The sequence below is a fragment of the Tenrec ecaudatus genome, chromosome 7 (assembly GCF_050624435.1).
Source record: "Tenrec ecaudatus isolate mTenEca1 chromosome 7, mTenEca1.hap1, whole genome shotgun sequence".
Taxonomy (NCBI): Eukaryota; Metazoa; Chordata; class Mammalia; order Afrosoricida; family Tenrecidae; genus Tenrec; species Tenrec ecaudatus.
Window position 1 is genome coordinate 9,372,810 of NC_134536.1, and position 26,604 is coordinate 9,399,413.

At 51.5% G+C, this 26,604-nt stretch overlaps 1 protein-coding gene across 4 annotated transcripts in view; it reads right to left on the reverse strand.

Annotated features, from left to right (window-relative positions):
• TULP4 (TUB like protein 4) overlaps positions 1 to 26,041 on the reverse strand; it is a 154,097-nt gene extending 128,056 nt beyond the window's left edge. For all 4 annotated transcript variants that reach the window (XM_075554315.1, XM_075554314.1, XM_075554313.1 and 1 more), the window contains exon 1: positions 25,941 to 26,041. The gene's annotated coding sequence lies outside the window, so the exon portion shown is untranslated. The remainder of the gene's footprint in view (positions 1 to 25,940) is intronic.
• Positions 26,042 to 26,604: the final 563 nt, after the last annotated feature.

Below are 26,604 nucleotides of genomic sequence, written 5' to 3' on the forward strand. Positions count from 1 at the left end.
GCCCGCCTGGTGCCCACCTGGCCTGCAGCCCACCCCACCTGCCCTGACTGGGGGTCTCTCGAAGCCCCATTTCCAGGGAAGGAGGATTATCAAGAAGACAAAACAAATTAATAGATGCTACCTACTAAGTCCTTATGGGACTCTGCTATTACAATCTTATTTACATTCTAATAAACCATTTAAATCTGAAATGCCCTATATTATTTAAAAGTTGCACAAAGGCAATTATCATTAAGCCAGATTTCTACCTGAAAGTGTGGGACAGCAGACACCATGGAGACAAGACAAAAAAAAAAAAAATTTGTGATTAAAATGAAAGTCCAGCAACGTCTTCAAACAGGGAACATTCTTACTGAGGGGACCAGAATGCCAATGAGCCATGTGAGTCAGAATAGTGATCATTAAGAAAAAAAACATAAGGGGGTGCAACAGAACAGCAAGGGAATGGAGCAGCAAGGTCCCCAGGGTATGCTGAAGGTGAACTTTGGGGCCAGGGCGTGGTGCCCCAACAGACTAGACTAGAAAACACTCCTAAAGGCCAACAAACAGTCCTTGAACTAACTACAAGCTTTTCTTTCTTGTGTTTTGTTTTGTTTTTTTGTCATTGGTTTGTTGTTGTTTTGTTGTATATTGCTGCTTGGTTTTGCTCTGTCTTGTTTTTGTGCATGTGATTATCTCCACAGGTCTATCTAAATAAGATAGCCTGGATGAACAATCTGGAGGAGAAAACAATGGGACTGACAGTTCCAGGGGGACATGGGAGAGGGGGAGGTGCGGGAAAGGAAGCGGTGTTAACAAACCCTGGGACCAGGGAACAACAAGTGACCCAAATTAGTGGTGAGGAGGGTGTAGGAGGCCTGGTAAGGTGTGATCAAGGGTAATGTTAGCAAGAGGAATTACTGAATCCCAAAGGAAGGCTGAGCATGATTGTGGGACAAGAGGAAAGTCCAAGGAAATAGAGGAAAGAGCTAGGAGGAAAGACCTAGGAGGAAAGGGCATTTATAGAGGTCTAAATAAAGGCATATACATATGCAAATATATTTATATATGAGGATGGGGAAATAGATCTATGTGCATATATGTATAGGTTTAGTATTAAGGTAGCAGAAGGATATTGGGCCTCCACTCAAGTACTCCCTCATGCAAGAATACTTTATTCTATTAAATTGGCATTCTATGATGCTCACCTTCCCAACACAACTGCTGAAGACAAAGCGGGTGAATAAGCAATGTGGTGAAAAAAGGTGATGATGCCCGGCTATCAAAAGCTATAGCGTCTGGGGTCTTAAAGGCTTGAAGGTAAACAAGCGGCCAACTAGCTCAGAAGCAACAAAGCCCACATGGAAGAAGCACACCAGCCTGTGAAGGGATCAGGTATCAGGCATCATCAGAACAAAAAATCAAATCAAAGTGAATGAGGTAGGGGGAGTGCAGAGTGGAGACCCAAAGCCCATTTGTAGGCCACTGGACACCCCCTTACAGAAGGGTCTCGGGGAGGAGACGAGTCAGTCAGGGTGCAGTGTAGCAATGATGAAAAACATACAACTTTCCTCTAGTTCCTAAATACTTCCTAACCCTTCCCCCACTATCATGATCCCAATTCTACCTTACAGATCTGGCTAGACCAGAGGGATGTACACTGTTACAGATAGGAACTGGAAACACAGGGAATCCAGGAAAAATGATCCCTTTAGGACCAGTGGTGTGAGTGGCAATATTGGGAGGGTAGAGGGAGATGAGTTGGGAAGGGGGAACAGATTACAAGGATCTACATGTTACCTCTTCCCTGGGGGATGGACAACAGAAAAGTGGGTGAAGGGAGACATCGGACAGGGCAAGATATGACAAAATAATAACTTATGAATTATCAAGGGCTCATGAGGGAGAGGGGAGCGGGGAGGAAGGGGAAAAAATGAGGACCTGATGCCAGGGGCTTAGGTGGAGGGCAAATGTTTTGAGAATGAAGAGGGCAATGAATGTACATATGTGCTTTACGCAATTGATGTATGCATGGATTGTGATAAGAGTTGTATGAGCCCCTAGTAAAATGATTTTTTTTTTAAAAGAAAGAAAAAACGGAAAACAAAGTCCACTGCCATCAAGTGGATGCCAACTCATATGGACCCTCTGGGGCAGGGTAGAACTGTCCCTGTGGGTTTCTGAGACTGTGGCTCTATAGGAACAGAAAGCCTCGCCTCCCCTGCAGAGAGACTGGTGGTTTCAAACTGCTGGCCTTGCAGTTAGCAGCCCACCTCATAACAACGCTGCCACCATGGCTCCTTGCCATAAAGACCAAGACAGCAATATCTCCTCTGCTGTAAGTCAGGCCAGCTGGACGGTGGCCAACAAGAGACCCAAGGTCAACCAGAGAATCTGCATCTAACTTCAACTCCTCCCTACCTAGTAACCCCCTAGTCCACACTGGGGCTAAAGACCTCCTCCAAAGTCCCAGGCGGTTCGGCAGGGCTGATTTTCCAGGGAGCTCACATGCCAGGGTTGACAAGTGCCATTTCCATGCCACACACCAAGCTCTCTGGAACAAGGAGGAAACGGTGTGTGTGGTTACATGCTCGAAGAAGACAGCTGGGCGTGATTTAGGCCCACCTTGACTGTCCTCGTGAACTGCACACTTTCCAGGAGAAGGGACACATGGCCAGGCCACATTTAACACTTAAATGGCAGAACCATAGGTGAGGAGGAGCTCAGAGTTGTGTCCTTTGACCATACTTAATCAATCTGTATGCCAAACACATAATCCTGAGACGCTGAACCCTAAGAAGAACACAGCAGCAGGATGAGAGGGAGACTCCTTTAACTACCTTTGATATGCAGATGACATTTCCTTCCTTGCTGAAAGCCTGGAAGCACTTACTGATAAAGAAGAGTACAACCTTCATTGTGGATTACACCTTCAAGAAAACATAATGCCTTGCAAATGAGCCACTAAGTAACACCCTGATAAATGGAGGAAAGATTAAAGTTATCAAAGCTTTCATTTCACCTGGATCCACAATCAACATCCATTGAAGCAGCAGTCAAGAAATCAAAGGATGTGTTACACTGGGCAAATCTACTTCAAAAGGCCTCCAGGTTGAAGGTGCAGCTACCCCAGTCATGGTATCCTCCTCAATCATCTCACAAGCATGGGAAAGCTGAACAAGGAAGACGCAAGAGCCAAAAAGAACTGATGCCTTTGCATTGTGATGCTGGCGAAGAGTAACTCAATGAATGCATCATCGACTGCCAAAAGAAAGAACAGCTTTGTCTTGGAAGAAGTCCAGTCGCGGAGCATTTCTTGGAAGCAAGAATGGTGAGACTTCATCTCACACACTTTGCACAGGTTATCAGGAGGGACCAGTTCCTAGAGAAGATGACCCGCAGTTAGCTGGGCTGAGGCAGCGGTTGAAACAGCAACCACTGTGGGAATGACAGAGGACCTGACAAGGTTTCCTTGTGTTGTACACAAGGTCGCTATACGTTAGAGCCGATTTGGTAGCCCCTGATGACACCAATGCAAGGAGCCCTAGTGGTATAATGGGCTATTGTGGACTGCTAACTTCAAGGTCAGCAGTGTGAAACCATCAAGCCGATCATTGGGAGAAAGATGAGGCTTTCTACTGCGGTAAAGAGTTACAGCCTTGGAAACCCATGGGGGCAGTTCTACCCTGTCCTATGGGGTCACTGGGAACTGACTCAATAGGAAGGAATTTGTATGAGTGAATACAACAAAAATGCTGACCCATAAGCAGGGGCCTTGAGTGGTTTGTCCTCCTTAAAGGTCCGAAGACTGTTCCCGAACAGTTCAAGTCCTCTCTGGAGAACATCCCAGTCTGAAGCCAGCCCTAACCTTCTAGTTGTCCCAAGGTCAGCAAATGAGAGAAAAAAAGGACATCGGTCAGCCCTTACCTCCCTGGTCCCACCTACCACGTCGTTGGTATTAATTAGCCACCTGTGATCATGAAACCTAAACTTAGTCAATGAAATAAAAATAGAATCTGTTTCTCAGTTGTCCTAGCACCCATATAGACCACTTCCATTCTAAAGGAAGATTCTATTGGATAGCTTCTATGATGCACTCTGTTCCGCTACCTCCCCTGGGGTTGGTTCCCAGCTAGCTGCTCCTCCTCCACTCCTCCTGCCTCTCTCCGAAGCCCTCTTCTCTGCCCTCAGGCTGGGTGATCTCCCGTGGAGCCCACTGTCATCTTTCCATGCAAAGTTTGAACGCTGGCTAGCATCTGACGAGGGAGGGGGCAGTCAGGGTTGGTGGGAGGCTCCCCTTCCAAGTGGCAGACCAATGGTTATGTGGTAGGCTGCTGACCAGTGTCAGCAAGTCAAACCCATCGAGGGAGAAAGGCAAGGCTTCCAATTCCCTGAGAGAGTTACAGGCTGAGAAACCCACTGGGGCGGATCTGCCCTGTCCCACGGGGCTGCTGGGAGTCGGGCTGACTCGATGACAGTGAGTCTGTCTACAAAGAGGGCAGGTGTTCAATGTCCTATCAGGGGAGGCTCAGGTAGTGTGGTGATGCTGAATGGTTTTCAGTGGTGCTCTGAGACTAGGTCAGACTGGGGAGAGAGCCAGGGCCTCTACCAACCAACGAAAACCCAGAGGAACTTGCAAAGGTGGTGCAGAGCAGCTTCATGACCTCCCCCCTAAACAAATGCTCAAGGTTTCTGTGAAGTCACAGCCTAGCGATCACTCTTCTAACCCTGACTCTAAATTGCTCCGGGTGGTATTTTCAACTCCTCATGGCATTACTGGAGCATCTTCTTGGATGACGGGCTCACCGTTCACACAAGTTATTAGTCGATGCCAACCCAGCTCCAATGACCAAATTCACATCGGGGATATGAGTATGCAGCCAAACTACTTCCAGAAGAAGAGCTGTCTTTCGTCACCTCCGAAGTTAGAGGCACACGTGAGACATCAGCAAGCCTGGCCTCCAACCAGAGACGGAGACAGCGAGAAAGAACAGCAGCTGGCCGGCCCGTCAGGCAATTCAGCCGCACGAAGCCATCTATGACCGAAAGGGATGTGCCCGGCTCCTGCTGACCACACGCCCTCGCGCCCTTAAGACAGGTGTGTAGTCAAAGTGTTTGTTTTCTTATCCTCTGGCCCCCACAGATGCAGCTGCCACTTACCCAGTTTCCCTGCTTGGGCCACACCTCAGAGCTGAGAGTGGGCTATAATTTCTTTTCCTAAAAAGTACATGGGTTTTAGAAAATGTAGTTCCAGAATGGATTCACTGGGAAGTGTACCTGGGCACCTACCTAGACTTGCTGTGGGCAGGAGTGGTGGTGTCCGGTCCGGTGTCCTATGGGGTTGGATTATTTTAGCGTGCTTCATCTTGTCAAAAAGAGAAGCCTTACTCCTGGTTCACCCCATCTTCATTCAGCGCCCCTGCAGCCGCCCTGGAGACCCTGGGGTCAGTCTGAACCCGCTCGCTGCTCCTCAGAAGCAGTTCCTCCTGCTCCTTCTGCTTCTGAAGCTTTCCTCTCCTGGAGGGCCAATTATCCTTCCACCCAGACTCAAGACAGCCGAGGCACAGACCCAGCTGTGTTCAAACCCCCGTCTCTGTGACGGCACCGGGCAGCACCATCCATGCACCCACCACCCTGGCTGCAGCAGGCTGTCTTCTTGGACCTTGTTCCATCCTCTGGACCATGGGTAGGTCTGGGGCTCCCTTCCTCACTGCTGAACTGTTACTGTTGCTAGCTAACCACCAGGCAGTCCTGCCGGAGGACAGAGCAGAACGATTGCGGAGGGAGTGGGGGATGTTACAATGTTACAAGTCTGTGGCCGTCCTGAAGCAGATCACCAGACCTTTCTTCCAAGGCATCTCCAAGTGGATCTGAACTACTGACCTTTCTGTTGGTAGGCCAGCGCTGAATCTTGTGCAGGACTCCTTCGCCGACATCAATGAATTAGGACCTGACAGGTTGCCTAGCTTTGGGTTGTTGTTGTTGTTTTTAATAACCTATTTTGTTGTTGAGACTACACACAGCAAAACCTCCCTCAGCTTGGCAGTGTTTGCGTGAGCACGTCAGAGGTACTGATCACGTTCCTCAGCAGTGCCATCCCCAGTTCTCACCCTCCTCTCCCAAGTTCCTCCTCCTCCCCGTCCTGAATACACGCTCACTCACAGCACCAAAGGGCCCATCTCATTTCCTGAGGCGCTCCTGTCAACTGATCCTCTATGCCAAAGCAAACACCAATCCCCTGCCATCAAGGAGACTCAGACCCAGAGCAACCTTACTGGGGCGTCCAAGACTGCACATCTGCAATGAGAGCAGGCAGCCTCCTCTTTCTCCTGCAGAGCAGCTGATGCATTTGATCCACCAGCCTTGTGGCTAGCAGTCCAACTCCTAGCCCCCTGTGCCACTATCTTAAAACAGCATCAAGGCAGGCACTCCCTACTAGTCACCTTGCTTAGCCTTTAATACAAAGCCTGGGTGCTTACACAGCCTGGTCCTTCTGTATTTGTTAACTGGGAGAGGGAGCACAGCTGTCCCTCTGCAGAACCTGGACGACTCCCAGATAGCCACCACCCCTCTCCAACCTGTCCCCCGGAGGCGCCAGCTTCATGCACACATCAGTCCCTCCCTGGAGCTTCAAGTCACCAGAAATGGCCTCTTTCCAAACACCAGGGGCATCATGTACAAGAGAGAGCTGCTGGCAGCAGGTCCTGCCAGAGACCTGGGAGCAGGTGGAGGATGCTAGAGCACGCTAAGGGGATGGAGGTCCAGAGCAAGGGGAAGAGAAAGGTGCCGCCCAGGCCCAGTGCCCTGTCTGTGCTCCGGGAGGACTCAGTCCTTCCAGTGAGCTCCCATTTCTATGTAATCTAGGCTACCTGGCTCTCTTTTTCTAATAACCAATCAAGAAAACCAAAACCAAATGCCCTGGCCATCAAGTCAGTTCTGACTCATAGTAACCAGTAGGGCAGAGTAGGGTCTCCTACACTGCAAACCTTTACGGAGCAGACTGTGTTGTCTTTCTCCTGTGGAGCAACTGGCAAGTTGAGACCACCAACATCGTGCCATCGAGTCAGTTCTGACAGAGAGCACGCCTTTCTTTGTACCACCCTCATCACTAAGCCCAGTGCAGCCACTATGTCAATGCATCTCGTGGAGGGTCTTACTCCTTTCACTGACCCTCTATTTCACCAAGTTTGAGGTCCTTTCCCAGGGGCTGGTCTCTCCTGCCAACATGTGCAATGTACGGTACTTGCTACCCTCACTTTACGGAGCATTCTGGTTGTACTTGCTCCAAGATCGACTCCTTTGCTCATCCGCAGCCTGTGGGTGCATTCGGTATCTTCAGCACCTTAATTCACAGGCCCCCATGCTTCTGCAGGCTTCTGTAGTCATTGTCCATGTTCCACATGCATAGGAGGTGACTGCAGAACCATGGCTTCGGCCAAGTGCACCTTAGACGCTGTCGTTAGCAGCTCAACACTTACCCCACAGCTCCACCAGGAAAACACCTCACTGCCTCCAAGTCGATTCCAACTTCTAGCGACCCTAGAGGACAGAGTGGAACTGCCCCTGTGGGCTTCCAAGGCTGTGACCCTTCACGGGAGCAGGAAGCTTCACCTGTCTCCTGCGAAGCAGCTGGTGACTTACAGTCATCAATGCAGGGCATAAACTACTGTGCCATTAGGGCTCCGAATTGAGTCCTTTGCGCTGTCTGTTTTGAAAGAAGGAGGCAACCTAGAGCTGGCCAACGAACCCAGCAGGCAACCACATTTCTCATCTACTTCCACACAGATCAGGCAGGTGAGCCGCCAACTCTGGCTTCTCTCCAGGCCACCTCAGGATCCCCAGCAATTCTCTGGTCAGCCTGTGGGCCACAGGTTAACTGCTCTAGTTAATCTATCAATGAATGGCAGATTACAGAGGAAATGAATTGTTGCCTCCCCTATAGCTTGACTTAGGAGATGATAATTAAGCGGAGTTTCTTAGGTTGGGTTTCCAGAGAAGACAAAACCACACATAGACGTATGTGAGCGCACACACACACACACACACACACACACACACACACACGAGATTTATCAGTAGAAAGTGGCTCTTGCCATTGTGGAAGCTAGTATGTCCCAAGTTCAGAGGCCAGGCATCCATCTACAGGCTTCTCCTAACTCACATCACTGTCAGGGGTCAGAGCATATGCTGATAGGTCACAGCCTACAAGGCCAACCAAGATGAGCCAGTGAGAAGGCAGGCTGCTGGCTCAAGTCCCAAGACCTGGAGGTCAGATGAAGGTGAGCTAGATACAACAGTGTCTTTAGCCAAAGCTCACAAGTCTTGCAGGAACATCCAGATATACTGGATGAAAGCCTCCCCTACCCCCATCCCCTACAGAAACCCCTCTTACGGAGAATGATTACATCGTTACATAAGCACGGAACCACTGAGAATCATGATCCAGCCAAGCTGACATGCAACTGTAACCATCACAGAAAAGCAAAGTAAGGCTTTCCGGACACCCAAATGCATACAGAGACGGAAGGTGATGAGTGGTTGTGAGGGCTGAGCAAGAGAGAAGGGGGAGTGGGAGACTCAAGGCTTAGGGGACGCAGAGCTTGTGAGGGTGACGGCTGAACAGCACAACAAACTGAGTGAAGATCACTCAGCTGTACATGGGCGATTACTGGCATGTCAAACATGCTGTTGTCTAGAGATCTATTTACCACACACACATCCCTGGGTCGGGATGGCAGGCCCCGGGTGCAGGGTCAGCAAATCGAACCAAGACCATGTGTAGGCACTGCGCCCCGCTTTGCCTAGTCAACCAACACGAGGAGAGAAACTAAAAACCAACTTAGAAACTAAGGTGACACCACCTCAGCAGAGCACACTGTCCATTTGTGCCAAGAGGCAGCAGCAGGTCAGGATGCTGGCTAAATCGAGCCCCTTGCCTCAGGCAGCTTGGTGCCTGGCTGTGGCTGGCCTCAGGGTTTGTTAGAGTGGCAGAAAGGGGTGAGACTTTTTTTTTTATGTTGGGGGAAGGAAGGGTGAATTAAGACCAAGGTACAGGCTCCCTGAATTCAATGAAATTCATTCCAGTCTCCACCTTCCCTAGCTGACGACTGCCTGATCAGCAGGTCTCAGCTCTATTAATTCCTAAGTATTTCTACATAAACGGAACATCCCCGCGCTCCACAGCAACCTCGGCTGGCTTCTGATCAGCCACAGACAGATGGCAGCTCCGAGGACTCCTGTTCCCATTATGCCAACTTGGCAGGGGACTCACCTGCCACCACCTGAAACACTGATCCCTCCCACCTTTCCACCAAAGGCTCCCAAACATGATGAGAGGCCCACCTGGATGGCCACTGGTCAGCATCCTGGAAGCGGCCTCTTTACACCCACCCAGGGCTACATGGATGGGGAGCAGTGCCAGGCGGACACTGGCAGGCGGAGGCTGGCATCCACAGGCCCCCTGCCAACCCTGGGTCTGCTCCAGCCTCGCTAAGTTAGCCATGGGGAGGAGAATGAGAGCAGCCCGTCATGGCCAAGCTGGTGGGAAACTGCAGGAGACACACACAGCCCCCTTCAGACGCAGGGCTCTCCTGTGCATAACCCGTGCGTGACAGCTCTTTGTCAGAGCTTTCCAGTTTTAAAATCCCCAACATGGGTCTACTAATTGCACCTGTTTAGCATGATCACAGACAGTGCACAAATGATACCTGTGTATGTATGTGCATGTGTGCAGAATCATGTGTTTGAATCATTCATACACACACATCAATGTGTATGTACATCCATGCTGTGTGTACATGTCTCTAAGAACATGAGCATGTGTGTGCCTGTGAGACCATAGGTGTGTGCATACGTGAACATGGGCATGCATGTGTGTAAGTGTGCATGTACAAGTGTGTCTGCATGTGTATGGACCAGCAGGACGTAAACAAAATATGGTTTATTTCATCAGACCCTCAGCAAAGGCAGGCCTGTGTGTTCCAGACACACCTGCTCACCACCGAGCCCTTAGCCACTGCTGGATCCACGCCTGCTCAACAAATCCAACGGGACACTTTGGAACACGAAACCATGGTTTTCACCAACAGCCAGCAGAAATTCTCTGCAGCACACCGCCTGCATGGCACAGCCACGAGGAAGCCTTTTCCCTAGAAATCAACATGGGACGCAAGTCCCTTCCCGAAACAAGCTCTCTCCCACCCAGGCCTCTGCAGCTCCTACAGAACCATCGCTGACCCAACCAGTCCCAGTTCTGCCTCCTGCCTGTTCCTCTCCTCCACACACACACAAGGTCAGTCGATCCGTCCCTCTGGCCTCAGTGGTTGTGTACGTCTTTGTAGCAGTGGTATTAACTGGTCTTTCCTTTAGCGTGTGGGTCTTTCCCCGTTCCCTTAAAGCTCAAGAAGGTCCCCAAACCTCTCCGCAGCTCTCCTCTCATCCCACTGGCCAGAACGAGGTCACCGGCTTGTTGCTGTTCATTGTCTCCCAACTCACGGCCAGCCCGCACACGGCAGACAAGACACTGCCGGGTCCTGTGCGGGACCAAGAGTGCTGGTGCATCAGAACCCTGCGATCCACAGGATGTTCCCTGGTTGGTTTCAGGAGATGACAGGCCCTTTCCCCCTGGTGTGGCTCGGTATGGAAGCTCTGCTGAAACCTGATTCCCATCCCAGCAACAGGACCCCCCCAATAAGAGACACGCCAGTCAAGAATCGAACTCCAGTCTCAAGCACGGAGAGTGAGACTGCTTAGCCTATAGCAACCTGGAGGGGCTGGCTGAAAATGAGGATTTTTCCCTCAGAGGGTGGGGCCACCTCCCCAGACACAAAAAAGGGGAGGGAACAGGATCTAAACATAATCCCAATCCCACTGAGGAGGGCAGACCGACAGTAGGACGGGAGAAGCTATGTCTCCAGCAGTCCTGACAGCGGTCAGTGAGGGGAGTGCGCTCAGGGCCCCACCAGGCCGACCCTCAGATGGGCCTATGAAAATGGCTAGACTGGCATGGAGAGGTGGCCATGCAAGAGGCTGAGGCAGACCCTTGACCAGGAGGTGTGGCATCAAGTCCCAGCCATCTGTCAAGGAACAGGTTCCTCTGCCCGTTCTCTTTGATCCAAAAGCAGAACATAGGTGCTTGCCATATCCTGTGAGGGTGCTATTATGACTACATAACATGGTGCATGGGGGGGGGGGGGAAGACTTTGAAAACCACGTGTCACACGAGTAAACCAGGAGTATTACTTGCCATGGGAGCAGGCAACTGCCACCAAGAAAGCTACCTTAACAAAAGGCTCAGGATCCCCTCTGGCCAAATGGCAACAGGTGCCACCCACGGTGGCCATCCCCGCAACCATGTGAGCTTCCGTCGCCTTCCTGGGGGTCCGGTGCAGGTTTGCCGGCAGGACTCACTGGTTCTCTGGAGGAGTTCAATGGGACATAACTGTACAGACATAGCCTGCTATGTCCACAGCTCAGCAAGGCCTACCTCGTCCCCTCTGCATGCTCCCTTCTCAGGGAGAGGCAGGGGGGATGTTTCACAAGTCAGAAAAGGCGAAGAACATGGAAAATGTTTACAGTGCTTTTAGCTCGGAGCAGGCAGATGGATGTGCAGGTGGGAAGAAAAGCTGCTGGTCGCCAATTCCCATTAGCAGGTGACAGGGGGGTGGTCCAGGGATGACAAATCTGAGGTATCTGCGTGCTCACTGCTAAGGTTTACTTTGACCAGGCAGCGGAGGCCCGAGGCTGCCCTCCCCACCCCACCTTTCCCTGTCTGCCACCCCAGGACTGAAACTTGAGGTAGCATGGGCAAGGCAGCCTCTGAGATCTCCAACGCCACAAGGAGAGCAAGATCCGTGTTCAGAGACGCCAGTCACTTCTTCCATGAGATCCAGCCAGCTTCACCTTAGCCCTGAGGCTGGAAGACAGATCAGGGATCCCTGGGTCCCAGGACCAGCCCTCTATCGGCAATACCAGCTGTCACACCTGGTGTACCGGTGTGTGTGTGTGTGTGTGTGTGTGTGTGTGTGTGTGTGTGTGTGTGTGTGTAGAACTGACCTCCACAGGGCTTTCAGTGGCTGCTTTTTCAGACATCGATGGCCAGGTCTTCCTTCCACACCTCTTCTGGAGGGACACGAACCTCCACTAGCACATCAGCCAAGCACATTAACCATGTGCCCACAGGGGGTCCCGACCAAAGGCTTATTATCGCTTCCATCTGCTACCTCGCCTAACCACACCACTGGTTAGTCTTTCCTTCTTCATGGCTGCAGTCCACGGCGCTTAACCAGTTGGAACACACAGCAATCACCTGGTCAAACCAGAAAGCGGCGTCCTGAGGAAAAGCCCATGCTGGGCAAAGACCCTGGATGTCAGCGCCAGCCAATCTGACAGGCAGAGGAGATGCTGGTGAAGCATGAGCCACAGGTGAGGGTGAGCAGCCCCTCCCACTGGGAGCCCCTTTGACCTGGATCTCCAGTATATCGCATCTCCAAAGCAAAGGTGCCTTTTGAAATGAAGTCCGGGCGTGTCGCCTGGCTGGATGAGACGCAACCATCTTAGTCATTCGGGGAAGGAAGGGCCTGTGCGTTTTCAACTTCAGAGGGGATCGAAGCCAAAGAAAAGGGGGCACCCTTTGTTGGAGACGTCCCCACAGACACACACTTTGTATTATAGCATCCTAAGAATGGAGGGTCTCACACATGACACAACACAAGGTGGGGTGCCTAGGACAGGGGGTGACAGCAATGAAACCTCGGCACTGAAAACTCAGTAGCTGGAGGTTGGAAGCCTGCATGAATCGCTTGTTCCACATCCTTAGACAAATCTCGTGTCCTACTTACCTGGCATTCCCTGTAACATAGTTGGCATCTCAAAATAACGCTGGGCGGTAAGAGTAAAGGGCAGGCAGACACCAGAGGAAGCGGAAGGAGGGCCGGAAACTGGAGCTTCCTGGACGGACCCAGACACTGAGGTGCGCCTCCTTCGCATGTTGCTTTGGGGGCCAAGGTCCTGCCTGCCAGTGCCCAAGGAGCTTCACCTCAACACATCTGCGCTAGTCGTTACAGGCCAAGGAGTGCCAACTGCCTACAGGGAAAAGCTGGAGTGAGTGGCTGAAATTCCACCCCCTGGACGTGTTTCTGTCACGTGACAATGCTTAGCCATGGAGTCGCTGCTGCTCACAGCAGCCCTGCAGCCAGGACAGAACTCCCTCTGTGGGTTTCCCGAGACTGGCTCTGTATGGCCTAGAAAGCCTCATCCTTCTCCCTCGGAGTGGCTGGTGCCTCTGAATTGCTTCCCTGTGGCTGGCAGCCCAGAGCGTTAGACCACTAGGCCACCAGGGCTCTCAAATCCAGCTCCGGCTGTCTCCTGGGCTGAGCAGAGACAGATCACCTCCCAAAGCTACACAGGCACCATCTTTCTGTCGTCCATGAAAGGAGAAAGCCGGGCAACATCTAAGCTTGGGGAAGGACAGCCAATGAGACTCTGGGTCACCTGGCCCTCAGTCGGGCCCAGGAGATCAGTTATTTGCAAAACACAACAGGATGGACCACCCACCTCATTGCTGTCCAGTCAATCCCTACTCCTTAGGGCCCTGGAGAACAGGGCAGACCAGCCCACTAGCGATTCCAAGAGGGTAACCTTTCCGAAGCAGACGGCCACATCCTTCTCCCCCAGAAGAGCTGGTGGGTCCAAACCACCGAGCTCTCGGCTCACAGGCCAGCACTTAACCACAATACCACAAGGGCTCCTGGTGAGGGACCAAGGTTCTTCAGAGTACAACTACGGCACTCCTTGTGACCCGCAGACAGCCTTGAGACGTGTTTAGCTCTCTTACAACCCACACACTGCTCAACATCTATGGAATGCTGATGTGACACACCTTAGCAGCAGGATGGCTTCCATGCTTATCTGTAAAGAAGAGTCTTTGCAGCTGAGCCGGGCGCGACACACGCCGAGTTTCATTTCTCCAGCACAGGTCCTGCTCAGCAAGGTACAAACAGTCCCTGCTCAGCAAGGTACAAACAACCCCGGCCTCGTTCACTGTGGTTGACTGCTTTCTACACCACCACACCATCTTCCAAAACCGCATTTGTTTTCATGCATCAGAAATGTTACATCTGGTCCACAGAGCTATGAGACCGGCCACATGTGCGTCTCGTCTCGTCTCGTCAGGGAGTGTGTGGTGGGGCTTAGCGAACGTGAAGGGGGCCGTAACCCGCTGAGTCTGAGGAGGTCAACAACCCGCGGTTTCCTATGGCAGCACTGGGCTCTCTCCAATGGTGGCGGCCCAGATGGCACTACCATTAGAAGGGCAAGGAAGAGGGAGACAGACACAAGGTGGAGCCCAGACACAGAGCCACAGAGGTAAGCTGGAGCATGTGGATTCAGGGCAGCACACCAATACTGGAGTCCCTGAGACCCAACACCGTACACAGACACCAAACCCCCATGTGCTGCTTTTACACTCGCTTCTGCCGTAAAAACCATCTTCCTGGAGTACGCGAGAAGCAAACTGTGAGCTTGCTGTCTCGCATCCGGTGCCGTTTATGTTATATTCCAAGTGTTCCAGGTACTACAAAATGCATCTCGTTATTCAGGTACTGGAAAATTAATCCTGAGAAGTAAGTTCCCTACCTGTTGAGGCACGAGAGGGGTTCTCATGTCATAGGGAAAGATGACAAGGAGAGAAATGAAATTTCGAGGTCACGCTCAATGTGACCAGAATTTTAACCAGTCCCACAGCGGGCTAGCCCCATCACCCTCCAAACACGTGTTTTTCTCAGTCACGGTGAATCCAAGCAGCAGGGTCTGAAAGCAATCGTCTCTGCCCCGGCATATGTCAGCACTGCAGCTGAACTTTCTGAATTCCTCACCAGTTCTAAAGAGCAACTCCAGCTAACTGAAAACAGAAGCTCTGGCCTCGGTTTCATAAGCACGGCCCCGCCTTGTGTCTTCGATCGCAGGTTTTTATACTTGAACCCTTGGGGCTGGATTTGTCCTTTGGCTTCGATGGCTAAGAGGGCCCTGTGAAGCTTGAGCACGTGATCTGGTGCGCAGAGAATCCTGGACATCGTCAGCATGAAGGAACATGCCCTCTGAGCCACTCTGGGCTCGAGAAAGTGGGCTTGCCCTCCTCCGAGGGCCTCGGACACTACTGTTGGGTATCAGTAGCAGCTCAGTGGCATTGAGTTTGGTCTGGGTGGATCCGTGACAGTGACAGTGACAGAAAGGCAGCATACATTCTTTGTAATGAGAAGAAGGCACAATGGGGGTGGGGGGCTGTTGGAACAGCACAGCACTGAAAGGGATTGCAGCACTGACTCGAGGGCAGTCAGCTGAAAGGTAAGATTTCTACCCAGGACTCAAGTTCCCTTGCGAGCGATTCAGAGTAAGACACATACACACACACCTGTCTCCAACACCAATAAATCAGGAGTTTCAACTGCCTTTCCTTTTGTCAAGGAGTCCTGGTGGCGCAGTGGTTACGCTCTGGGCTGCCAACCACCAGGTGAGCAGTTTGGAACCACCAGCTGTTCAGAGGGAAAACAGCTGCTCCTATGAAGAGTGACAGTCTTGGAAACCCACGGGGCAGTTCGGTCCTGCATCACAGGACCGCTATCAGTCAGAAACGGCTGGAAGGCAGTGAGTCTGGTTCCCCTTTGTCACCGACGAGAAAGTCATAGAAGGAGGATGGAAAAGTTCTCCAGCCGGTGATGGCTCCCTACAAGATTCAAGTGGAAGAAGGACAGACACGCGCACAGCCCTGGTGGTGTAGTGGTTACATGTTGGGCTGCTAACTGCAAGGTCGGCAGTTCAAAACCACCAGCTGTTCCGTGGGACAAAGACGGGCCTTTCAACTCCGGGAAAGAGTTACAGTCTCGGAAACCCACTGGGGCCGTGCTCCCTGTCCTACTGGGTCACTCTGAGTCAGCATGCACTTGCCGGCAGTGGGGCTTTCTGAGAATGTTCCTCACAGCACTACTGACAACAGCAGAGAGGCAGAGACGACTGAGCACCTACTAATCCGTGGACAGATGGGCAGACTGGCGCGCGCACAACACTAGAGGCCCACGGTGGCTCCACGAAGCATCTCCCAGCACGGAAGAATCTGGAGGTTGGCGAGCCGAGTGGCGTCAGTGCATCACACAAAGTTACTATTGTGACAGAGGCCACCATGGTAAGAGTCAAGAAAAGGGAGATGCATAGAAAGAAACATTTTTGGATGGTTACAAGAGAAAGTCACTCACTAGAGTAAAGAGTAGACACATCTGCACTTGGGCGAAGGAAAAAGCAACATACAAATAAGTGGGGAAAGGGGTTCCACCCACTGTGACCAAGGCAGAGGAAGACACTGGACAGGGTCCTGTGGTAACCATGACAACCAGCAACCGTTTACGAGCTACACAGGTGGAGTGGAACATGGAAGTACATGGTACAGCAAACGGGGCAGAACTATGTAAACTTCTTAGCCATCCCCAAACACCTTGAGGGAGCCCATCACCAGGGTGGAGGGTTGGGGGGACATTTAGGTCAATGGGCATGGTATCATCCTTAAGACAATGTTCGGAATCCTGTCCGGGTGTGTCTCACAAGCTTGTAAGTGACCATGTACGAGACAATGCCGGGACTTTTCCCAGATAGAGCCAAGAGGAACATCAACAGAAAGCGCAACACACCGACACGGAGGCCGGCAGAAGTAGGTAGCGTAGCATCCAGCTTTCATCACTGACTGCTCCAACTGGGATCTCAGTAGCAAGTCCAGGACAGAATAAAGGGGGTGTGGCATGACAGGGGCGGTGTAAAGCAAAAGTCAAAATCATAAAAAAAGACCATATACTGGTCTGAGAGAGAGAGGGGAAGCCCTGAGACTTGACGGCCCTTAGACACCCTTCACACCTGAAACAGAAGCTAGTCCCTCAGGTCACATTCAGCCAAGCAACAGATAGTCCGATGGAGCAGTGAGTTAAACACGGGGCTGCTCACTGCAAGGCAGTTGGTGATGCAGCCGCTCCCCTGGAGAAGACGAGGCTGTCTGCTGCCCAGACTGCCCGACTCAGAAACCCTTTCTGTGCTGTCAGGCTGCTATGAGTTGGAAATGACTGGACCACAGAGGGCTGGGTAGAAAGTGACCACCACACCGCTGCCGGGAACACACTGCTGAGAACAATCAAAACCATCAACCCCCCAAGACGGAAAGAAGAGCAGCCCTGCCCAACAACAACACACTTCAGAAAATAGGGAAGATGGCCACAGGCAGTCAAGGGTGGGGGGAGAGGGAGGGAGGGAGGGGGCTGCTGCAACAACTAATATTAGGAAACAAAATGTGTCACCCCCACCCCAATGAAAGTGTTCACACACACACACACACACACACACACACACACACACACAGACTCCAGTGAAATTCAGAAACATTGAGAGCAGATAGTCTTCCTAACAATAGCTGAAACTTCAAAGTGAAAACTGATGTCTTTCCTGAAAAAAATAAACACACACACACACACACGATATACACATACATTCATTAAAGGGCCAAGTTCTTAGCCTTGGCCGGGCTTCCACAGAGCCGACACCACACCCACTCGGAGCCAGTGGCTCTGTTACACCCGCTCCAAAGCAGGGGAGGCCCAAGTGTGAAGACCACCAAGAGAAAGAAGGGCACCCATGATCCTAGCAGCATGAGGCTGTTGACTACATGACACCCAGTCATTTCACCTCCATTAGGGTCCAAATTGAGTCTTTGTGAGAAACGAACATCTGCAATTGGAGAGTGTGTGATCTTTCTCTAAGTGCTTCACATTCATTCATTTTGACTCCAATGATGCTTTTGATTAAAAACATTAACAGTGTGAAAGATGATCAAGTACGTTTCTACTCCTGGCACAGCACCCTGCCTGTGCCACGCCCCCCAGAATCATTTCCTGTCTGTCCCAACCAAGCACACCGTTGTACTCGCTCCAGGTCTGTTCTTCAACGGCCTCTTCGCTCCAGATACAGTCACCTGGGCTCTGCACCAAGACAGAGGCCGTGGCTCCTACTTAGCACGATCAGAAAAATATACCCAGTCCTTATTAACCACACTTACAGGAAGAAGCAAAACCCACTGCCAGTGAGTTGATGCCGGCCGACACACAACGACCCTGGAGGACAGGCTAGAACTGCCCCAGTGGGTTTGCAACGCTGTAACTCTTCGCAGTGGTAGAAAGTCCGTCTTTCTCTCACTGAGTGGCTGGTGGTTTTGAACAGCTGATCTTGTAGGTAGCAGCCCAACACATAACCACCATGCCACCATACCCTTTACTAGGGGAAAGTAGCATAAACATTTTAAATCCATGGGTAACACAGAACTTCCATGTTAAACCAGTCCTCTCTGTGACAGCCAGGCACCAAATGGACTGGACCCACTGGGAGGACATTCTAAAATGTCCAGATGAGATGGATCCTAAGTTCAGAAAGGCCCAGCTCCTCAGAGCTTGTGGCAGTAATTGATGGCGACGTGGCCTGGCCACCTTAATTCACCGTTTCTGACTAAAGAATTTATTTAGCTCAATATGTGACAGGCGTCTAGTCCCCTGTCCTGTCTCCCTGGAATGCCTTGACCCCTTCTGTTAACATCACCCCAGCTCTCCTCTGGAGAATGACTCCACCCTTCCACACGGCCACTGAGGCCATTCGGACTCACAGCGAGCCTGTAGGGCAGAACTGCCCTGTAGGTTTCCCAGATGGTCCCTCTTCATAGGAGTAGAAAGCCTTGTCCTTCTCCCTCCGGGCAGATAGTGAGTCCGAGATGCTGACCTTTTGTGGTTAGCAGCCCAACGCACTAGCACTATGCCATTGGGGTGCCTACAGGGTCTTTGGGGGCTACAAACTGAGAGTTATCACCCACCCAACATACACGAACGGTGGACAGAGCACCCAGGCTAAGTCGACCGTGGTCTCTTTCCACACAATCTGAATCTTACCATCGAGGAGGAAAGGCGGTAGGTAGTCCAGAGTCTTTGAGACCATGAGACCTTGAGACCTATGGGAGGGATCCTCCCAGCAGGCCTGATTCTTGGCCTTGCCAAAGCCTTGCAGTTGAGCAACTGCTGACCCTCTACTATTTCTGGGGCAGTGGCAACTCCTCGGTAGACTTCTTGCTTTCCAGGAAGATCTATGTGTATCTCCCGTCAATGTGTCTCATGTGCTGCTACCACCTACCTGTCTGTCAGCAGAGGCTTGTGTGTTGGTGTGATGCTCAGCTCCTCGAACAGAGCTTCCAGACCAAGTCAGACTAGAAAGGAAGACCTGGGGAGCTACTTCCAAACATCTGCCGATAAAAGACCTATGGATGCCCTGGTCCAATCCATGCCCTATCACTGGGATGGCACAGGACCTGGCAGCATGGCGGGGAGAATGGGAAACAACTGGACAAGAGCGACATGCAACTTCTCAATGATGTATCTACCACTCTGAGAACGTATCATCCCTTTTATCTAGACTGGTCACTATAGATTCACAGTTATTTTTCAATGGCATTTTGTAATGGTAAAGTACCAAAAACTACGGTATTTTATCAATTCCTAGGATATTTTTATGTATGTGCACATCTCTGCTAACTTTTCCTATTATTTCTTTAGGAAATAATTCCTAATTGTCCACATTCCTAATTGTGAACTCAAGTCACTGCCATGGAGCCTACTGTAACTCACAGCCACCCAGAAGGCAGAGCAGAACTGCCCCTGTGGGTCTTCAAGACTAACTTTCAGGGAGCAGACCGCCCCCTCTTTCTCTCATAGGTGACTTATGGTTGTCACCTGCGGGCAGCAACAACTAACTCACAACGCCGCCGGGACTGTGGACTGAGTCAAAGCCTCTGCACATTTCGCACTTCTCACACAGGACAGCAGCCGTCTCTCAGGTAAGTGGTCAATTCCCACTGCAATGAGTGCATGTAAGAGTGTCCATTCCCCCGCACCCTCACCAGCACCCAGAAGTGCCTTCCTCCTCATGCCCAGTCCAAACTGGGAGAGGTCCAGAATGAAGGCGACGGGAGGAGGGGGAGGGGGAGTCACTATAATACGGAAGGAAGGCCTTTCACATCCACTGAGGTCAAAATGATATTGCCAATATAATACCTACAAAGGGTGTCTTCTTTTTGCTTTTAATTTCTTTCATGGCTACTATCATTGAGTATTTTAATATATTTATTGTCATTTCAATTTTTCCTTCTAAAAATGATCTGTTCTGTATCCTGACCCGGAACAGGTGGTGCACAAGATGAGCCTGCGACATCACACCAGAAAGCAAGGAAGCCATTAAAGATCATGAGGGGTGTGCCAACGCACCCTGGCGGTGCGGAGGGTGACGCCTCAGGCTGCTGGCCACCAGGCCTCTGATTCAGCCTGAGCAGCTGCTCCAAGAGACAAAGGTGATTGGAACTCGGAAACCTGAGGAGGGGTTCTACTCTGTCCTGCAGGGCTGCGAAGTCTGAATCACAGCGGTGGCAGCAGGTGAGGAAGGGGTGGAGAAGCCACCCTGAGCCTGCTTTCTGTGCCCAAAACCGAAGCTTCCTGGTAGCAGGGGAGTTAAGCACTTGACAGTAAACCTAAAGGTTAGTGCTTCTAACTCAGCCCACTGCGTCTACAGAGAAAAGCCCTGGCAATCAGCTGCAGTCACGATTCCAAGCAACACAAGACCCTGCAGGCCTTTCTTCCCAGGCCACCCCCCACCCCACTACCACTCTTCACCCTCCTCGTAAGTAGTCAAGGACCTGACACTGTGGCTCCACCCAGGACTGCGCTGCAGCTTGTGTGTTGCTGTTGTTAAAGGAATCTTGTTCTTCTAGAAACAGAAGTGTAGAGATTTACAGCTAAAACTATATGTACAAATTTTAAAATTATATACAGCTAAAACTATAATTAAGAGAAGAGCCAGTCTGGGTGCAATATAGCTCCAAGGAAACATACAACCTTCCTCTAGTTCTTTAATGCTTCCTCCCCACCCGCCACCATGACCCTAATTCTTAGAAACCTGGCTAGACCAGAACATGTATACTGGTATGAATATGCGCTCGAAACACAGGTAATTGGAACAGATAAGCCCCTCAGGACCAATAAGGTGAGCAGCGATACTAGGAGGGTAAGGAGGGGTAGTAAGGGAGAATCAATCACAATGATCAATAATCAACGTATGGCCCCCTCCTAAGTGGACAGACAGCAGAAAGGTGGGTGAAAGGAGACAGTAGCTGGTATTGACATAAAAAAATAATAATTTATAAATTATCAAGAGAACATGGGGGAAGGAAAGTGGGGGACGTAGGGAAAAAATGAGGAGCTGAAAATATAATTTATAAATTATCAAGGGTTCCTGAGGAAGGGAGGGTGAGAGGGGGGGAGGGATTAACTGATACCAAGGGCTCAAGTAGAAAGAAGATGTTTTGAGAATGATGATGGCAACAAATGTACAAATGTGCTTGACACAGTGGATGTATGTATGGATTGTGATGAGTTGTATAAGACCCCAATAAAAAAATTTTAAATGACTCTAAGGAAGAAAATGTTCTAGAGTTGAATATGATGACAATTGTACAACTCTTCTTGATATGACCGAATTATTTAATTGCATGACATGTGGATAAAGTGCTCATAAAACTATTAAAACAAACAAAAAATGAGGAGTTAATGGCATGGGTTCAAGTAGAAAGAAATGTTTTAAAAGGATGATGACAACATGCGTGCAGATGTGTTTGACACAATGGATATATGTATGGATTGTGATGAGTTGTTAAGAACCCCCAATAAAATAATTTTTTATAAAAACCTACGTGGCGGCTTGATTTGCCCCACTATGAGCCCAGGGAAGTGCTGGCCAATACAGGATTGGCTATGCTCAAGGTAGGTGGCAGATGCACTGCTTCACGACAAGAGCCGTGCCACTCTTTAAAGGAACATTTTCCAAGGTAAAAAGCTAAATAACAAGAGATCCTCTTACAGGAAAAAGATCCATTCATGTCCTAATCCATGTTTCTCCAATGAGGACTTCTTTTTTTTATTTTTAATTGATTTTTTGAGCTCTGTAGCGATCGAGATGTCCCATACGTACTTTGCATCTATTTCTTCCTTCCTTCATTGATCTTTGGTGTTCGTGCAATTTACTATCCGCCAGATAAGCCACCGCCAGTGGGTGAATTTTCACTCATGGCAACCCGATCCAGAGTCCCCGAGGCTGTAAATCTTCATAGGAGCAGATGGCTCATTTTGTTCCTGTGGAACAGCTGCCGTGTTTGAACCATCGACCTTGCAGCGAGCAACCCAAGGTTTAAATCTTTTACTGTGCAGACTTCATCTATGTTGTTAAGATCTACTGTCAACTCTTTTCTACTTCCTTGGCTCACGTTAGAGTAGATCACTATTTACCGCTAATTCCCATTGTGATTTTAAAATATACTGTGGCATAAAGCAATACTTACCACCCTAACACCATTCAGCTGGAAAACAAAAACATCGTCCGCATCATTGGAAAAGTTCAGGAAGACCTGTAAGTGTTCCCCCTCCCTGCCCCACATGGAAAGAAAGGGACAGGACCTGTGCACATGACTTTTACGTCCCCTGAGGGTGTGGGGGACGCTTACTTGATAAGTAACAATTCGCTGGCTTTCCCTTCTTTTAATCCCATGAGGACACCACATGTTGGTGAGCTTGGCTGCTAACTGAAATCCCAGGGAGAACATGTGGCAGCCGGCTTCCATAAGGACTCAAATTCACTGCCAGCGAGTCAATTTGGACTCGCGACAATCCTATAGGGCAGGGTTCAACTGTCCCTGTGAGTTTACTAGACTGTGCCTCTGTATAGGAGCTGAAAGCCCAGCCTTTCTCGGGTGGTGATTTTGAACTGCCAACCTTGCAGTTAGCTGCCCAAAGAATCACCACTACGCCACCAGAGCTCGAGGGCCCTGGAAACCTGGTGAGGTAGTCCAACTCTGTCCCTACAGGGTCACTCACTCAGGCTTGGCCTGGACGCGGCAGCAGCAGATGTTTTCATGAAAGACATTTCATTGCCAGTGAGAGCTACTGGCCATCAGAAGGCACCACGTGAACATCTCTCACTTAGAACGAGGTACCTGAGTGAACATCACCGCAGGCAATGGAAACGATATAGGACATTTGAATGTCACATTCCTGAGTAGCCTCCGCCATTTTCGCGAGCGGATGCATCACTTCTAAAAGGGTTTTGGTAAGATTGAGAATACCCTGCAACCCTGAACAGGTACTGGTGTAAGTAACGACATGAAAGCATCTTGAGACAGAGGTTCTGGTCGGCCTCCTGATGTACTAGACCCACAGCAGGAGCCCTGGGGGGCGCTATGGGATCAGCAGTGGGCTGTTAGCTGGAAGGCGGGAGAGACGCTGACCACCACAGGTTGCCCGGAAAAGTTAAAATGAAACGACTGGCTTCTGTGAAGATTGACAGTTTCGGGAACTCTGGCGGTTCTACTGTGGCCTGTGGGGTGGTTAGGAGTCAGTTCGGTTGTTGGTGGGACAAACAGGCACATCAGGCCCCTCCCCTCCACTTTCAGTCCTTCTCCGCCTCCCCCAGCCCCCACAAGGAACACAGGACGTTAGGCACACTAGCACGTTAATAATTAGGCACCTTGGCGGTGTGGGGAGAACCTCTGCGATGCTGTGCAGGCGGATGACCAAATGAAGACAGTCTCACCTGGCTTATCTTCTCAGAGTAGACGCTGGAACATCCAGGAGTTCAAATGCTCAGTGACCAGTCAACTCTACCACGATGCAGACACCTATCGATCGCTTTACTTTCCACTGTGGGGCCTCAAAAACCAGAAATAAGGCCTGGGGCTCCCCACCTCTCCTAGAGACCATCTGTGGCCTCTAGACTGATAGCGACTCTACTGAGCAGCACGGCCCCACAGTGTTTCCAAGGCTGTAAATCTTGACCCAAACCGACTGTCACATCTTTAGCTCGAAGAGTGACTAATGCATTCGAACTGCTGCCACCGAGAATCCTGCTGCCACCAAGAATCCTTGGCCATCAATACACTGTCATTGAGTCAATGCTGACTCATAGTGACCCCCTGTGGGTTTCCGAGACTAACAGTTTTCCGGAGTAGATAGCCTCGTCCTATGCTACCATCACTTACTTGGGACCTCGCGTCCATCTTGGCTCGATCCATTTACAACAAACAGGCTTCCCGCTTCACCCATCCTGACGGGTGCTTCAAACAGCATCTCCATCCAGAGTTGAGGGAGAAAGAGAGTAAACCAGAAAACTTGAAAGCTCCCTAAGATACACTTACCTTTTCTAAAAAGCAACTATTCTCAACTACATAAATATACATTGTTACTATTTCCCAGGCCGGAAGCAGTCATGGCTTTTGACTCCTCCACCCTATAGGACTCTTAGCTCTGACTTCTAATTCCACAGGTCAACAACACTTCTGTCCCATGGGAAAACGAAAAGTGACACTCTTCCAGCCTTTACTAAAATAGGGCTTTCAGAATTCTACAAAGAAATCCACAGCCACTAATAACTCTCCTATACCAATTAGGTATATACTCTTGAAACGGAGGCACCGAACATTAGACTTGGTTATTCCTGACGGATGGTAAAATTTTCCAAGGCAAGCGACAAAAGGTGGAGGGGGCGCTGGGGACAAAGGGAAGCACTTGTTAGTCCCTCATGAGGGTGGCCATCACTGCTCAGGGTAGAGCTTGGCTTGCTTGCCCAGGCAACAGTCAGTAGTCTGGCTGGGCACAGTCGCTCTGTGAGCTGCAGTATGGGCACAGACAAGGTGCCCTGTGGCCTCTCGGCCATTACAGCCTGAAAACCCGGCTAGCCTCTCGCCATCACTCCGGGGAGCTGCCAGGGAGAACTAAACTCAGACTGAGAGCTGCAAACTTGAAAACACACACAAAGGAAGGGACCCCAAATAGACTGTTACCCTCAAATGCTGCAAAACAAAGCTGCCCATGGGGAGGGTTGGTTCACAGCCTTCCACGAGGCTAACACCCCCCCCCCAAGTGGGAGCCCTCCGGGCCATGGCAGCCGGCCTAGGGAGTGGGAGTGGGTTATCCCCAACGGGGTAAGTGTTAGAAGACTTTGCCATCCCGGCGGCGGCAATCTAGCAGGTAGAACGCTGGGTCCCCAGCGAGGGCTGTGTCACCCACATTTCCTTCCAGGGTGCCAGATCACCCTCACCTTCCCAACCTTGAAGGGGTGTCACTAGGGGGGAGGACTGGGGAGATTGGGTGTCCCTCCCGCCCCCAACCATCCCTGCCAGGTCCAACTTTAGCATTCGCATCGTGCCCGGCTGGCAGGGTCCGCGGCCGGGTGGCGCTGTACCGGGTGGCCACGATCGGCCACAGGAAGCAGCCCAGACAGCAGGAGCAGCCTGCAGCTGGCACGGCAGGTGACTGAGCACCGCGCTGCAGACACTGGCGGGCTCGGCAGCGGGGGGCGAGGCCGGCCTCGAGGGGGGCACCTGGCGGGAGGGAGCCCCCCGCACCCCGCGCGGCCAGCAGGCGGCGGCCCGGCTCCCCAGGGAACCCGTTGGAAGGGATTCTCCGGCTCCATAATTAAGGGGGAAAATGGCTCCAAGCCAAACGCCCCCTGATATTTTCTCTCTCTCACACACACACACACATACACACACACACACACACTCACACGCACCCCGGCTCCGCTCGCCCCATTTTCTCAGACAAAAGGCGAGCGGTGAGGAGCAACTGCAGTCGCTCGGCCTTCAGGACCGAACCCCTGAGCCCCCTGCGCCCCCCGCCCCCGCCCCGTGTCCCTCAGGGCCCGGCACCCGCCCCGCCCCGCGCCCCGGCTGGGGTCCCCCCCGCCATGGCGCGCCGGCCGTGGGGCCTGGGGTGGGAGCGGTGGGGCGCCGGCCACCCCAGTGCGGCCGTAGCGCGCCCCCACCGCGACGGCACCTCGCGCGCCCCGGGGAACCTCACCTCCGAAGGGCCGAGGCGGCGGCCGCCGGGGCTCTGGCGCCTCCTCCCTCCAGCAGCGCCGCCGCTCCCCTGGTTCGCCCAGGCTCCGCCTCCCCCGCCGCGGACGCCACGTGACGCGTCACATGACCGCGGGCCCCGCCCAGGACCAGCGCCCCGCCCGGGGCGCCCCACTGCCTGCTGCCCACGCCCCGGGCCCTGCCAGCCCGCGCTAACCCCGGAGCTCCTGAGTGCCCCCCCACCACCACCATCAACTCGCGCACACGCTCACCGCACACTCGTCACACTCATTCCCTCATGGTCACACCAACACACCACTCACGCTCACCAAGTACGCTCACACACTGACACACCATGCGCATTCACCAGATGCTCTCAAACTACACGCGCTCACTCCCACAGTCATGGTCACACTCGCACACCACTCGGGTTCACCAAATACACGCAAACCACACACGCTCACTCACATAATCACGCTCACTCACTCTTGCTCACACTCATCACACGCACCACTCTTTGTTTTTGCAAAATTTTATCCTGGGATCTCTGATGGCGTTTCTAGAACCAGCATCCTATGTTACAACGGCTGGTCCTTCTTTGCTTCCAACGCTTGCATTCCGATCACCAGTAACACATCCTGATTGTGTGTCTTGTCCACTGCAGACTG